This window comes from Talpa occidentalis, unplaced genomic scaffold, assembly GCF_014898055.3.
Source record: "Talpa occidentalis isolate TD23 unplaced genomic scaffold, MPIMG_talOcc4v2.1 talOcc4.10, whole genome shotgun sequence".
Lineage (NCBI taxonomy): Eukaryota > Metazoa > Chordata > Mammalia > Eulipotyphla > Talpidae > Talpa > Talpa occidentalis.
In genome coordinates this window covers 95,570,638-95,586,969 of record NW_023600993.1, presented here as the reverse complement: position 1 = coordinate 95,586,969, position 16,332 = coordinate 95,570,638, and the positions used below count along the sequence as shown (strand labels likewise).

General features: G+C 49.0%; 1 protein-coding gene across 1 annotated transcript in view; it reads right to left on the bottom strand.

Moving 5' to 3' along the window:
- TOX2 (TOX high mobility group box family member 2) overlaps positions 1-16,332 on the bottom strand; it is a 95,952-nt gene that overhangs the window by 5,350 nt on the left and 74,270 nt on the right.

Genomic DNA, 16,332 nt, shown 5'->3' with positions numbered 1-16,332 from the left:
TTGCCAGACAGCTCAGTCCAGCTGTGAATAGATCACTTAGTGCTGAGTCTCCGCTCCTGGGACAGTTAGTGACTACGCAGCAGCAAAGAGCACAGATGCTGGACGCCAACCGCTTTTTGAGTCCTGCTTTTGACACTAATGTGCTGGGTGACTTTGACCAAGTTACTTAACCTCTCTGTGCCTCAGTTTCTTCACTTGAAAAACCCAGGTATTAATTAACCCTACTCTCTAGAGTTGCTAACAATTAAGATGCTTGCCACTTAGCAAGTTCTGTATTATATATGGATTTGTTAAATGCATAGAGTAAATAAATCCTTTAATCAATTACTTTTCTTCCAATAGGTCAGTGGAGTTTTCTTATTAAATATTCCTCATGATATTTTCTAAGTGGTTATTTTTGGATATTAAGAAAACAACTATTGATTTTTATATACAGGCACTACCCATACTAAATATAGATTTAGAATAGTGTGTACTTTCCACCTAAACATTATGTTTACACACACACACACTGCTCGGTAAAGCATACCAATTTGCTTATTTTAATTTCTTCTGCATCTGTTGTTATTTTTCCTTTCTAATATCTAATGTCAAGTAACTGTGTTTTACTTCAATAGGCAAGTTCATGGATTTTCTAATTTTATTATGTGGGATTTTTTTTTCTCCTCAAAAGAATCAAATCTCAAACTTCTTTACAACTTATATTACTTTTCAGTTTTCTAATTATTTAGTATCTAAGTTTATCTTTATTAATCACTTCTACTGATTTTTAAATATTATTGTTGCTTCTTCAATTTTGAGTTGTATCTTTAATTCATTGTTTTCATTCTTAATTTTTAGTAAAATATGTGTAATGCTATGCCTTTTCCCTAGCTTAACCTTAACATTCCTCATGTAAGATTTCCATTATTGGTTTTTTTACATTCTTATTTTTAATTTTAGCTTTAATTTCCCCTTTGATCTGAGAATAGTTAAAAAGAGTTTAAAATTTTCTTTCTTTTTTTTTTTTTTAAAGATTTATTTATTTATACAAGCACTGGGTACAACACGGGAGGGTGAGAGAATTCACCAGAGCCAGAGCGGGGAACAGAACAGGCAGACCGATGAAATACACTGCTGAGGGGAGCAGTGGGCGGCAGGAGAGGTCTGCACGCCATGTGGGACCCTTGCCGGTGGCTGGGGATCGAACCAGCGCTGCAGAGGCTGCGGGCAGCTTCGCAGCCCAGCACTCAACCGCTGCACCACCAGGGGAGGCCTGAGTTTTAAATTTTCTAAGAGGTTGTTTTTTGTTTCTTTTCTTTTCACTACTGATTTCTAGTACCAAAAGTGACAAAAGAATAGGATCTGTATTATTTGCACTTTTGAGAATTTAGTAAGCTTCCTTTGGGACACAAATACATTTAAATTTTGCACCTATTCCATAGTACATACAGGTAAAAGTGTTTGCAGATTAATCTAATAGTGTAGCATTCATCTATCCCATCCGTGGTGACTATATTTTTTTTTATTTTATTTTTTTAAAGATATATTTATTTATTCATACAAGCACTGGGTACAGTCAGAAGCGCGGGAGGGTGAGAGAATTCACCAGAGCCAGAGCGGGGAGCAGAACAGGCAGAGGGACCGAAGTACACTGCTGAGGGGAGCAGCGGGCGGCAGGAGAGGTCTGCGCGCCATGCGGGACCCTCCTCCTGTGGCCTGGGAGCAGCCGGGGATCGAACCGGTGCCGCAGAGGCTGCGGGCAGCTTCGCAACCCAGCGCTCAACCGCTGTGCCACCAGGGGAGGCCCGACTATATTATTTTGATTCCTTTCTTACTTTTTGTCTTTTCTAGGTTGCCCACAATTCTTCTGGTCCTATCAAAATCTCTCCTTAATGCTTAACATGTTTGCTGTGGGAATTGGAGTTGGTTTTCATTACAAAAAGAAAACTACCAATTATAGCTTCACTTTGGGTTGCTTTAATAACTATAAAGTGTCTCATTTTTTCTTTTTGGCTAGAATCCAGTGGAGTCTGAGATCCTTCCCTGTGTGAAACTGTCTGGCATACCTTCATTTCTGAGAAAATCTCTTCTTTATATTTCTCTTCATTCCCATTTTTTAGGGTTACCTTTGTTAAATGTTGGTGTTTGTGTTACTGTCAACTTCAGAAAAAGAACTGAGATGCTCCCCTTTTTTAATTATGCCCTGAAACAGTATAAATCACACAGAAATCTACCTATTTCTGAGAGAAATGAATGAAACCAGAGATTAAAACCACCTGAGGCACAGAGCTTTCTGAAAGACTGATTTTCACATTTTCCATGGTTAACAGGTCTATTTTAGTTTCCACAGTCTCTTGAGTTAATTTTGGTAAACTATACATATATACATACATACATATATATAAATATTCAGAAGAGTATCTACTTCATTCAGATTTTCATGCTAATAGCATATACCTGGGATACTATTATCGTATTTTTTTTACAATATTCTAAGGTTTCCAATGTTAAAACCCCATCCACAATTCTAACAGTGTATAAAGCATGTTGCATTTCAAAATGTTCCTTCTCAGAAGTTTATATATTTTAACTCTTCATTCAAAGAACCAGTTTTTATACTAAAATCAATTCAACATCTCCCCTGATCATTAATTAAATTGCTTAACTCTTAATTAAATTTTGCTTTCCACACTATAAATGTTGACCTCTGGTATCATGCTAAGTGAAATAAAGACAAATGCTGTATGTTCTCACTCATACGTGGGATCTAAAAATACCAAACTCAAAGACATAGAGAGAACAGTGGTTTCTGGAGGTCAGGGGTGGGGGCAATGAAGCCCGGCGTGTAAGGCACACACTTCCAGCTGCATGAGGAATGCATTCTGGAGACCTTGTGCACAGCCTGGGGACTAGAGTTAATATTTTTTTGTTATATACTTGAAAGTTGTTAAGAGAGTAGATATTAAAAGTTATCCCCCACCCCCAGATAATTATGTGAGGGGCTGTTCCAGATTGCCATGATTGATTCATGATTTTTTATTAAATATTTCAATAATTATTTTTCATTTGCATTAAGTTTCATAACCACGGTAATGATGGAGGTATTAACTAAAGGTTTTGCTGTTTTCACTGCTCACAAACCTGCCTTTTATACCGTGTTGCTCATACTGGACCTATTTTCATCCATTTCTCAATCAACTGTGCTGCTGCTTTAAGTGACTTACCCCAAAGCTGCTTTGAAATCAGAAAAATCTGCATGATGCTATTTTTACATAGTTATTTAATTTGTGTAGTTATGTAATTGTGTAGTTACTTGGCGCTTTTGAGCCAAACCCTTTCCATTTTCTTCAGATAAGTGACATTTTCTACTATTATGTCTTTGATTATTGCTCTTTTCGATGGGTCTTCCTTTTCCCCAGAATTTCCCATTAACCACATATTGACTCATCAGGATCTTTTATCTTTTCAGCCATCATCTTGAACTCTTTAACGTCTTCCTTGGCATTTGAGAGAGAATCTTGAGCTGATCACAGTTCTTATTTGATTGTCTCATGTTCACGGCTTTCACTGCATTTTCAAATCCAATAATTACACATTTCTTCTGAAAGCAATCTTTCCTGATTTCAATTTTTTCTCATCACATGGGTATACATTATCATCGAACTTTGTCAAGAATGAGTGTTTCTCCCCATTTCTTAAAGTAGAGTCTTCAGAATGGAACTTTTTTAGAATTAAAGATTTTGTCAATTTGTCCAGCAATTTTTCTTCATGATCTTAATACCTAGATCAGCACCTTGCACACAACAAAAGCAAAATGCTTGCTGGACCTACTGGACATATTTAAAAATAGAACAGCAAACTGGATGTGATCTGGGAGTGATGTCTAGTTTGGCTCTGCTGTGTCCAGGGTCTCCATGGAAGGGGGAAGGGTTCTGGGTCACTCCTATCCTGTCATCATTACAAATACATTCTTTTTTTTTTAAGATTTATTTATGCATTCAAGAACCGGGGTACAGGCCAAAGCTGTGGGGGTGACAGGATTCACCAGAGACAGAGTGGGCTACAGAACAGGCAGATCTACTGAAATACACTGCTGAGGGGAGCAGCGGGCGAGACAGGAGAGGTCTGCTGCCCCATGTGGGTAGCTCCCTGGCCAGCCAGAGATCGAACTCGTGCTGCAGCGGCTGTGGCTGCGGTGAGCTTCATAGGTTGTGTCTTAACCCCTTGTGCCACCAGGGAGGCCCCACAAATATATTCTTAATAAACAATTATTAGACCTTTCATGAATGTTTCCTTTGTGACAAACATAATGCTAAGTCTGGGAATGAGAAAGCCCCCCAACACTGGCCCTTCAAGTTCCTAAAGTTAATTAGGGAGACAGATCCCAACACAAAGATAATATATAACCATTAATAGATATAACCCAACAAGACATGGGCCCATCAGCCACAAGGCATCCCAGAATTTCCAGGGCATTAGGAAATGTGTCCTAATCTCCCCAAAGTGAAATCCATGTCCCCCATTTGAGGCGTGATATTTGGGGATGCCGCTGACATAACCACCACAGAGGCCTGACCCAGAACCCCGTGCCTTGCCGTGGCACTCATCTCCCATGCTGGGGGTGCTGGCCCCTTCAGAGATGTGCTTGTGGCCAAATGGGAGCTGTGTCCCCCAGAAGGCTATGACATCCCAAGGCCCCAATGACCCAGCCTGCAGCAGATGGGGGGTACTAAAGACCAGTCCCCTCCCGCTGTGATGGCGCTGAGTCTCTTGTGATCAGGCTGAAGCCTTGTCGTGTGGACGCCCCCTTCCTGCAGCCCCTTCTCCCAAGCACACTCCCTCAACAGCTTTCCTGCAAACCCCTGTCTCCACCGGGGCTTCCAGGGGCCTCACCTAAGTCACCCTCCATCAGGGCAACTGGTCTCCCTGCTCTGTGGCCGGCATCCCATGGCATCAAATGTGCACGTCTCTCCCGTTTTTAAACAAAGACATTGCCTAGTTCCAGGTCTCCTGAGAATGGTCTATTCTCAGTCTCCCGGGGTCTCTCTTCCGTCAGGGTCAGCAGCTCATCTGGCATGTGTTCTCATCACCGTCGGCAGGTTGCACCATCATGGTCTTCATTGTCCTCACCACCGTCCTCACCAGGAGGAGGAAGAGAGATTCTTCTTTTTGTTGTTGTTAAAGATTTATTTATTTATGCATACAAGAGCGGGGGTGTAGGCCAGAGATGCAGGGAGTGAGAGGATTCACCAGAGACAGAGTGGGGAGCAGAACAGGCAGACTGACTGAAATACACTGCTGAGGGGAGCAGCGGAGAGACAAGAGAGGTCTGCTGCGCCATGTGGGTAGCTCCACGGCCAGCCGGGGATGGAACTCGTGCTGCAGAGACTGCGAATTGCTTCACAGTGCTGTGCTTAACCCCTTGAGCCACCAGGGAGGCCCCCAGGAAGAGATTCTTAAGAAGCACTTAATATGAGCGGAAGCAGAGCTAAGTTCCCCCCTCACCCCCTTCAGTGTTCTAGTGTTCATTTCATCAGCTCAGAGGTGATGTGGTCATTCCCAGCTGAAGAAGCCAACGTTCAGAGAGGCTCAGAGACTTGCCGCTGACCACACAGCTACTAAAGGTAGCTGTGCTTTCTCCTAAAGCTGTGATATCTTCCTCAAAAAAGCTTCCTCCTTGCTCCTCCTGGGATTGCTGCCTCCCCACAGCCCTCTTCCCTCTGTCCAGGGCCTGACTCTGGCCTCCACACAGACTCTCACACTCCCCCTGGATGAGCCCACGGCCACTACATGGGTGCCTACAACTAGGGAGCATCCCCCGGTGATGCCACCAGATTCCCATGTCGCACCTAAGACAGTATCTTATTTAATGCCAATGTCAGACTTTAAAATAGAAAAGGTGACATTGCAGGAGAGCTACACAGAAGTGGTCATGTGCATCCCCCAAGCAGTCTAGAAGATTCTCTTTGCTCACAGGATCCAATCTTCAGCCAGAATCCACCCCTCCGCCCACCAGCACGCACAGCACCCTTGCCTGTTGTCCCCACCCTCGTTAGCCATGCTGTTGGCCTGTCGCTGGACACCTCCCTTCAAGGTGCCCCCCAGAGTTATGGCCCCACTGACGGTTTCCCACAGCTCCCTGCTTCAGAGAGTTCTCTGCCCACGACAGCCTGCAGACAGAGCACTCAGGCCCCAGGAGTGATCCTCAACCAGGAGTTTGTGGACAGAACCTCCGCATCCTCTCTCCTCACCGTGACTGCCCTGGGGTGGATCCCACATGCTTCTTACAGGGCCAGCAAGACAATGCTCCACGCGTCAAGTGTCACCACTCCCCAACGCACCCTTCACGATTTCCTCCTCTGGTCTCCTTCCCTCTGCCTTCTCAGGGCTTCTGGGGTCACCTCACCCCAAACAAGCCACTTGCACCCAAACCTCCGTGGAGGGCCTGCTTTTATGGGGATCCCAGACTAAGACACCAGCCTTCCTTTCTGCCCTCAGCAGGGCTTGAGTCCATCAGGCACCACGCAGGCCACCAGAGTGACCCTCCAGAGTAGAAATGTCTCCACACTGCTCAGACCAGCTGTTGCTCCCCTGCGGCCATCAGCCTTGCCCCTCGCCTGGCAGAACACCCCGGAGGTCTGTACCCTCTCGCTCCTGCCCTCTCCCACCCCTCCCCCCTGGCCTCCGGGGTCCAGAAGGTTTCTCTGTAGAGGTCAGACGACCCCCATCCCCCTCCACCATGGCTTTCGGTCCCGTCCGTCCCCTGCCATCATCCTAGCTCACCTACAAGGCCACCTCCTCAGAGAAACCCCCCTTCCTCTCCCTCCTCCCCTCTCTTCCCGAGCCTCTCCCAGGCGGACAGCAAGCAGCTGCTTACGGCAGCCACACAGAAGTGCCTCCCCAGGCCCAGGCAGGCGGCGGCTCGCAGCTGGCACTTAGGCGAGGCCTGGTAATCCAGCGAAGCAAGCCTCCTGCTGCCCTTCTGGAAACATATGGACGCGGCCGGGAGCCACATCTGCACCCTCTCGAGGAAGGATGACACCCAGGCAGCGGTAACGAGCGCCCTGGTGAACATCATTAGGCTCGCCTGGCTTAATAGACTCTCCAGGTTGCAGGAACACAAAGGTGGCTTTTGCAAATTCCCCATGTGCGCTCTCCATGGAGAGCAGCCTCAGGCGCTGAGAGTCCCCAGGCACCGTGGGGAGAGGGTCAGGAATCGCCTTTCTCCTTCCCGCCTGTTTCTGATTCACAGGAGGGGCACCCCGCCTGCTTCCTCCGAGGCAGGGGCGCAGGGGCGCGGTGTCACTATACACAGCCTCACACTCTGCCTGGGAGCTGGAACACCTCAGAGGTGACAGCAGCGCTGCTCAATTTCATTCATTCCTGGAAGCCTCTGCGAGGCTCCACAGGGTCTGGAAACTTCTCCTTGATGTATGAGCACAACCAGAGCCCAAAGGAAAACGAGCAAGTCACTGACCAGCATTTTATAACCCCTTCCACAGTGTCCCAGGAGCCCTTTCCAATAGGCACCCTCAACCCTACTTTTACAGAGATGGGAATAGTAAGAACCATACTGATACTGACTATTCTATTTCGCAAGTGCTCACTGTGTTTGGGCACTTGCAGGGGCTCTTTGACATAAATACTCTCTTGACAATAAAGACCCTGAAGCTCAGAGAGGTTAAGTGACTTTTCTGAGGTCACACAGCTGGGAGGTGGGAAACTCGGCATTCTGGCTGTCTTCCCACACGGAGGTCTTTTCACAGATCTTAGTGGCTCTAACTTGGCTGGAGGGGAATCATATTAAACCTTCACTCATGGGGCAGCTGTGAGGAGCCGAAGAAAAAATAACTTTGCACAGACTTTGGCACTGAGTAGCTATTCCACGCGAGGTTTCCTTCCCTTCATCCCTCCATGAATTTGCTCAAGGTGCGAGCTTGAATAGGATCTTGGTTGGGACAAGACCCGTCTCCCCCACAAGAGCTTGCAATTACATCATTGTGCCCTCCCAAAGAATCCAGAATAATCTCCCCATCTCAAGACGTTTTGGTTTTTTGCATTTGCAAAATCCCCTTGGCTACATAAGGTAACAGTCATAGGCTCCAGGGGATGGGGCATGACCATCTGTGGGGGGGGGACAGACAGTATTCAGCCTATTGCACCCCAGGATCAATGATGTCAGAATGACAGCCAAAGAAAGCTCCCCCATGCCAGTCTCTCAAGGGAGCACGGTGCTCCCTGAAAGCTTGGGCTTTGAGTCAAATATTTGAAAATTACTTCTTTTCAGCAAAAAAATTTCAGTACAAAAGAGGAGCCAATAGGAAGTCTCCCCCAGGGCGTCCCTGGCTCCAAGGCCTCGTCAATAAGTATTTCTAATAAACTTTCATGCTTGGCGGGAGATCCTCCGCACGCTGACAAATTTCTCCTCAAATTTGAGATGTCTTGTTCAGAGTAATAGCTATAGTGCACAGGTGCCCAGCTGCTATTGTAAAATCAGTAAGCATTTAATTGAAACAAACGACTATAATAATAGTACATTATCCCTGCAGGCCGAACGCCAGCACAGTTTTAATTATTGAGTTAAGAGTCAGACTAATTTATCCTTTAAAGCAGCAGCCCCATTCCTGGTTACACTGATCATCCTGTTATGAATATGAAGGCACCAGCGGGAAAGGATGTAAATGGAAGGCAATTTGTCCCCTTCGGGGGCTGGTTTTGTCTTTGAAGAAAGGTTTGCAAACACAGGTCGCTGAGATGCTGGGTCTGGGAGAGCCTGGCTGAGGGGGTGAGATTTCTGCTGGGGTCAGGACGGGGCTGGGCAATTAGTGGTCCTGTCTCTGAGATCTAGGCCTGTGTTCCTCTCTGCTCAGAGCCTATCCCAGCTACCACTTCACGCTAAGTAAAATCTGAGTCCTTACCAAGCCACAAGCTCCTAGAACACCCCCTCTGGCACCTGCCCACCACCTGGTACCATTCTGAACTCCCCGCTCCTTGTACCCACCCTCTCCACTCCACTCTACCACGCACACCTCCTTGATGTCCCGTCAACATCCAAGCAGGCACCACACCAAGGCCCTCCTCTAGCTCAGTGTGTGTGTGCCACCCACCCTCCACCCCAGAACATCTGACGATATCTGGAGCCACAGTTAGTAGTTACAGCTGGGAGATGCTACTGTCTAGAGGGCGGTAGGTCAGGGGTCTGCCAACCATCCTCACATGCGCAGGGTGGCTCCGGCACGGAGAATGACCCATCTCAAGACAGCAAGAGAGCCAAGGGTGGGTAACCCTTCGAGTCAGTTGCTGTCTCTCTGTGGGATGCTCTCCCCCATCTGGGCAGGGGACACACACCTCACTGACTCCCTCACCTCCTACCAGTCTCTGCTCAACTCTCCCCTTTCCTAGAAGGCCTCCCCTGCCCATCCTGCCTGATACTGCCACCGATGCCAGGCCCACTGCCCCTACCCACCCAATCCCCTGCATCTGCTGCTCTTTCTCGTCTTCCAAAGCATGGGCCACTTAAGAAGACACTCGGTGACTGAGTTCGGGAAAGATTGAAGGAATGAGCCAACTGCACCTGTGGGCTCCAGGCCCCCGAGTGGCAGCCTCTCCAAGCTCCAGCCAGGCCTTGGATACCAGGCTCTTAAGTGTGACCTGCCTCCCACAGCCTCCTATCAGTACCTAAGACAGGCCACGGCTCATGCAGGCCCCTGCTGCCCTCACGCCTCTCCTCATCTGCCCCACCACAGTCTGGCAGTTTCCTGCCTTTGCTTATTCTGTTCCTTCTGCCAGTGATCTGCTCCCACATGCAGAGACCGGCTGCGGTCACTGCCAGGGGACCTAAATGGAGGTGGCTAACACTTCATCTTCTGGGCATGCTCAGCTGGGGAGCTAGAAGGGGCAGAGGTGCAATGGGATTTACATTTCAGAAACTGCACTGGCTGCCCCGTGGGGATGAGCCAGCTCGTGAATGAGCCAGGGGGAGAGCGAGCAGGGAGAGCATTTCAGGGGATGTGACAGGGGATGTCTGAGTTGGGATAGGGCAGCGGGCCTGAAACCGTGGCACAGTGGAGGTGGGAGAGACTCAGGAGGCAGACGCTGCCGGGCCTGGTGGCAGGCTCTGGGTGGGCACAGCTTGGCTCAGATTCCTGGCAGGTGGCAGGACCCCACGTGAGAGATAAACACAAGGAAAGGGAAGGGTTACTCACCCCCCCACCCCTTCATGCTTAACATTCTACATTCTGAATTAGCACATGGGCTAATTAAAACCATCTTTCCAAAGAATTTATTATAGGATATTCCAAGCTAATTATAAATTCTCTGTAGCTGATCCTGAGCAGTTTGCTAATGCGGTGTTGAAATCTCTTTGGCCACCCTCATTTAAATTATTCATCAGGCCCTGCAACAGTTGTGAACTGTAATTTAAACAGTCAGCTCATGAATATTCAATTAACACAACAAACACTGGCATGTTTTACTGCCTTGCCGCTCAATATTTTGTATCCTCACCCATGTTTACATGTTTTTATGAACTCTTGAGAAAAGCACAGCCTGTCGAAGTCCCTGGTTAGGCTGAGATCGAAATCCCCGGGAGGGGCTGGAGGCAGCAGGTACCAGCTCTCAACAGCCCTTCTCAGAGATTTGTGGGTCGTGGGTGGTCAGGCTGGAGAGGGAGCCCCTGGGCAGCTTCACACTGCTGAAGAAGGGAGGCCCAGAGAGGGCAAGACTGGCCCTGAAGTCACACAGCGGACCCAGGGCCCCGACTGGACTCAGATCCAGGCCTGTTCCTGCTGCCTAATCTGCCATAATTAAGTGGCAAAAGGGGATCTGATGGCCCCTGGCTCTGAGACAAGGTCAGGAACATGAAGGAAGCCAGTATTCTCTGCCCCAGCCCCTTCATAGCCAAGTATTATCAAAGCAGGACAAGCTGCTTAGGGCAACAGGTTGTTTAGAATCCAGGCTGGCCACGCCCTTAAAAAGCAGAGTTCCCACCCCTCCCAGGCTAGGTCAGTGGGACAGAAATGCTTGCTCCCTCCTGAACCTCAGGCCCCCACAGCCATTATGTTTTGAAGCCTCTACAAAGGGCTCATTTACTCTCACATCCCCTGTGACAGGCACTATGATGCTCCCCACATGCGGATGAGAAGAGCAGGGTCAGAGGACTCAGACCTTGCCCAGGTGAGAGCTCTCCCCTCCTTCTCTGAGACCCTACTTCAGAAGCTCATTTTCACAGATCTTAAGGAAGCCATCCCAACAGGGTTTTATAACAGAGAAAATCCAGAAACCACCTTGATGTCTGCCTAGGACATGTTGGCACTCACAATGAAACATCCACATGGCGGAATATTATGCAACCATGAAAAATAAGGGCACGACATAAATCATGGAGACAGAAATACATGCATTTACACACTATAGGAGAAAATCAACAGAAAATCACAGAACAGACTAGAAAGCATAGAAAAGGCACCATATATGGTCCTATTTCTATGAATTATATGTGTATAATACACAAAGATGACTGAGGAGACATTTAACAAATGGTTAGGTTAATAATGGTTATTTGCAGATCGTGCAGCTTTAATCAACTCTTATTTCTCCTTTGTATTTGCTTATGTTTAAATTTTTCTACAATGAATATGTACCATTTTTATAAAAATCAACAAAGCTATGTTTTTTTTGTAGAAAGAAGTAAAACATGTAAGAATACTTTATTTCAAAATTTATAGGCCACAGGGCCTCCCTGGTGGTGCAGTGGGTTGAGCGCAGTGCCGTGAAGCAGTCCACAGCCTCCGCAGCATGGATTTGATTCCAGGCCAGCCAGGGAGAAACCCACATGGCGCAGCAGACCTCTCCTGTTGCGCCTGCTGCTCCCCTCAGCAGTGCTTTCGGTCTGTCTGCCTGATCTGCTCCCCACTCTGTCTCTGGTGAATCCTCTCAACCTCCCGCACCTCTGGCCTGTATCCCAGCTATTGTATAAATAAAAAATAAATCTTTAAAAAAAAATTATAGGCTACAGCCAAAGCCATGCTCCAAAGAAAGTGTACAGCCATTAACTTTTTACTATTGAACACTAAATAATAAAGACTAAAGACTCTAAAACGAACAATTTAAATATCTACAGAGGGGCCTCCCTGGTGGCATAAGGGGTTAAGACGCAGGACTATGAAGCAATCCACAGCCACTGCAGCACGAGTTCAATCCCCAGCCAGGGAGCTACCCACATGGCACAGCAGACCTCTCTGTCTTGCCCGCTGCTCCCCTCAGCAGTGTATTTCAGTCAGTCCTCCTGTTCTGCTCCCTACTCTGTCTCTGGTGAATCCTCTCACCGCCCCCCCACATCTCTGGCCTGTACCCCAGCTCTTTTATGCATAAATAAATAAATCTTTAAAATTAAAAAAAAATCTACAGAAAGAAAGAGGGCAGGATTAATAAACATAAAAGAGGAAGTGAATAAATTAAGAGAAAGAAAAGGCACAGAATTGGACGATAACTTGATGGTAGGTTCTTTGCATGAAACAATAAAGTGGAGCAGGTGACCCAACAGCACAGATGAAGATGAGCATGGAAAAGGATGGAAACGCACTGTCATGTTTTGGGGGCTCCAGTGCTGGGAGCCCCAGCTGCTGCCTCTCCAGCTAACCAGTGTGCCTTCCCAGCAGCCGCACTGGAGTCGGGGACCCCCAGCCAGTGGGAGAGGAAGGTTGAGGTGGGTCTATCTGGGGAGACATGGGGTCCTCTGAAGGGCGACTTTGGTCTGAGGACTCCTTGTGGGCCTGGTGAAACCTTTTCTGACATTGTGCTACTGCCCAAGACTTCATCTCCAGCTCCCAGAGCCCCTCCACCTCTCTCCACAGATGCCAGACTGAAATTTCCCCACGTCCTGCATCCCCTTCCTCCCTCCTCAACTTCCATGCCTGCTGCCTGCTTCTTGGTGCACCTGAACAAACGCAAGCAGAGCCCCTCTCTGGGAGAAAACTGTGCTGCTTGGACTCAAGAGACACAGATGCCCTGCTCGGGGTGAAGGGCGGACCCCAAGGATGCTCAAGGGGCCCTAAACTAAGCTTTAGGGCAGGCGGGTGCTGGGTAGGGAGTAGTCTTTGCTTGGTGGGGCACAGAGGTGCATCCTGCTGTTAGTCTGGGGGAGATGCCGGGCTCAAGGAACTGCCACATGAGACAGAACCGAGGGGACACCTGGCCACATCCCCGGAGAGAGCAACAAGAGCCAGAGGCCACCATAATATCAGTGTAGCTAAAGAGGGACTTGGGAGCCAAGAAATATGTCAACTGTCTGATGGGTACCATTTTGCCCACCAGTATTTGGGCAGGTGTGTTTCTTGGGGGAACAAGAAAGGGTACAGAGTTTATGCCGGTGGGCAGAGAAGAAACACAGGGGCAGCTCATACACCCAGTGTTTAGAGGCAAAGGACAGCACCGCCTTGGCTACCACACTGAACATTTTATAAGCATTCAGGCACTTCAATTTCAGTACAGCCCATAAGGCAAGGATGAGAAAATGAAGTTCAGGAAGGATGGGTGACTTGCTCCATGGCTGGGGGAACTCAGATTTCAATTCAGGCCTCTGCATGTGCAAAGCCCATGATAGTCATTCTGAGCAAGGACTGGCCTCTTACAGCAGGGCAATGGGCTGAGCACATAGAGGGGCTGTATGGGTGGCCAGGATCGGGGGCCGCAGCAAGCCAGGCTCCTGCTCCCAGAGGGCAGTTTGATCTCCAGCACCAGTCACTGGTACTGTGGACACTTGCATGTGCTGGGTCACAGGGAGCCTGGTCCCTGCCTCGTTTGGGAATCGCTTTGCAGGGACTACAGGAGGATGCAGATCTAGTTTAGTGTGATCAACAGGACAATAGTGGGGCACACCGAGAAGGGTGAGGCCAACTTGCTGGCTGGAGTTCATCTGCTCCTCCTAGCAGGGACAGAGTAAGAACAAGTTAACAAGATAGATGGGGTTGGGGGTGTGGAGGGGTTCTGCGTGCAAAACATGAGGGTTCAAGGTCTGGATTTCCAAGGCAGAAGGCGAGTCCTTTGAGATAAGGGAGGGGCCATCCCAGCTTGGCCTTTTGGACCCAGAATCCCGTGCGGGGCCCCCACGCATTGCGGTCACCCCGTGCATGACCCCCTCCCCACCCCACTGCACGCCATTTCTAATTCTGCATAAGCCCCGGGTGCACGATTACCTGGCAGCCACTCAAGCATAAGACATCCTGAGGCCGCCTGGCCTGGAGTTCTGATACAGGCTGGGGACATGCAGGGAATCTGCTTCAAGGCCTGAGGCAACAGGTGGCGTGAGGGCACTTGTAAGAGTCAGGCACCACGGCAGAGGTGTGGATCCTCTGGCTTCTCTGAGGACTAGGTTTGTGACTGTTGCAGGTGAAATGAGAGCCTCACGGCAAACAGAAACACAAGCAGCAGGTCCAGTGTCCTAAAGGTGAGGGAGCCCTCGGGACCCAGCCAGGAGTGGTGGCCGTCCAGGGCTGAGAGTCGAGGGAGGGCCTGAGAATCTGCATCTCTAACAAGTCCCCAGCTACCGCTGACCTGCTGGCGTAGGACCTCATTTTAGATGCAGATGCTGCTGGGGCTCCACCCAGATGGCCATGGCCAGTGGTGCTGCCAAGGGCTCTCAGCTGCCCCCTCTCCAAGCTGCCCCTCCCCCAGGGGTACAAATGTGGTCAAATTCATGCTCCAGAGCTCCCTGTGGCACCAGGCAGACCTCCTGCTGGCATGGATCTGGATGCCATCTGGAATATCCCATTTCCTCCTCAAAACAACCCCGTGTGAAAACTGGCACCGATAGGTTCAGCAGCTTGGCTGAGGTCGCATGGCTGTCACACATGCAGCTGTGACCCCAGAGCAGTCCCTCCCAGCCCACGGGGCTCTCCTGACTGTGATTGTGTCTCCAACCCCTCAAAAGGACCATCCATGACACCATGGGGACTCTCTCCTTTGACTCCTCAGCTCCCTGCAGCAATCTGGGGCTTATCCCATCAACATGTGATGAAAATAAGCTGCAGGACAATGACGTGCCCTGTGCAGTCTGTCAGGGTGGTGGAGACAGGCCTGAACCCAGGCTTCCTGACCCTGGGTCTCTCTGGCAGGAGCAATGGCTTATACAGAAGAGAGTCCTCAGGGCTGCAGCATGCCTGGCCCATGGCTCTGTCCAACACACGCAACCAGTGACAGGTTCTAACTGCTCATCCCCAAATTCCTATCTGTCTCGCTCGCTACCACAAGTTTGGAGAAACAGCCAGGTGTACTGATTTTGGATTCGCTCCCGTCACCTGTCTCAGGTGAGGCTCTGACACCTGGCACTGGCTGGAGAGACCGGGGGAGAGTCCCACCCACAGGCCAGAGCCTTGGGGCTGGGCACAGAGGCCTGCATCTGTGGGGAGGGCTACATCTGTACAATGATGAGGGCACAAGGCACTGGGTCAAGGGAACACAGTTCTTGTCCAGCCTCTGCCATTCCTGACTGTGTCTCCTGGAACAAGCACATGCCCTCTGAGTCTCAGGCACACATCTATAAACAGAGACACATCTCCCTCCAAGGTCCACGGAGGGTTAGGTGAGACACGGAGGACTGCCCTGTAGGATGGCTGGGCCGCGGGGGGCACATCGGCTTACTTCCCAACATAGGTAGAAAAAACAACATTGTTTTTTCATTCATTCATTCATTCATTCAGACAGTCAGTCAGTTAGTCACTCAACAAACCCTTATCAGACACTTGCTACATCCAGCACAGGAGCATATTAGCACATTTGGTATCTACTATGGGGTAGGTAGCACCAGCTCCATCTTAGGTAATGTTCACAAAGGGTGAAAAACAACCAAGGTCACCCACAGGGGCAGAATAGGGACCCCAGGACTCCAGACATCTAGTTAAGAGCGTGGGTACCAGGTTGCCACCACCGCAGAGGGCTAGTGAGCTGAGATTCGCCCAGGACGTGCCTCTGCTGGAAATGCTCCTGGTGCTTCAATGCATCCACACTCCCTTCTGGAGCTGGAGTATTTAGATGAGCTGTATCTGTCTTGCTGCCTTCTATAAAGACTCGGAGTTCTAAATGGACAAAGCCGCAAGATGAGAGAAAGCGCGCACGAGACTGACTTTTTATTATCCAGCCAGAGCCGGGGGAAAATGACTCCAATAGATCTCAAGTTTTATGTGCTCCAGACGTTCTGCAGAGCCAGAGATGGTTTCTCAGCAATGCCGACGGTACATTAAAAGCTCATTTTCCCAAACATGGCACTGAATATGCACTCAGAGGAAAGAGCCATTAGACTGGGTAATATCGAAGCTGCAGCCGACGAACGCGGCTGTGATTTTCTCTGAATTC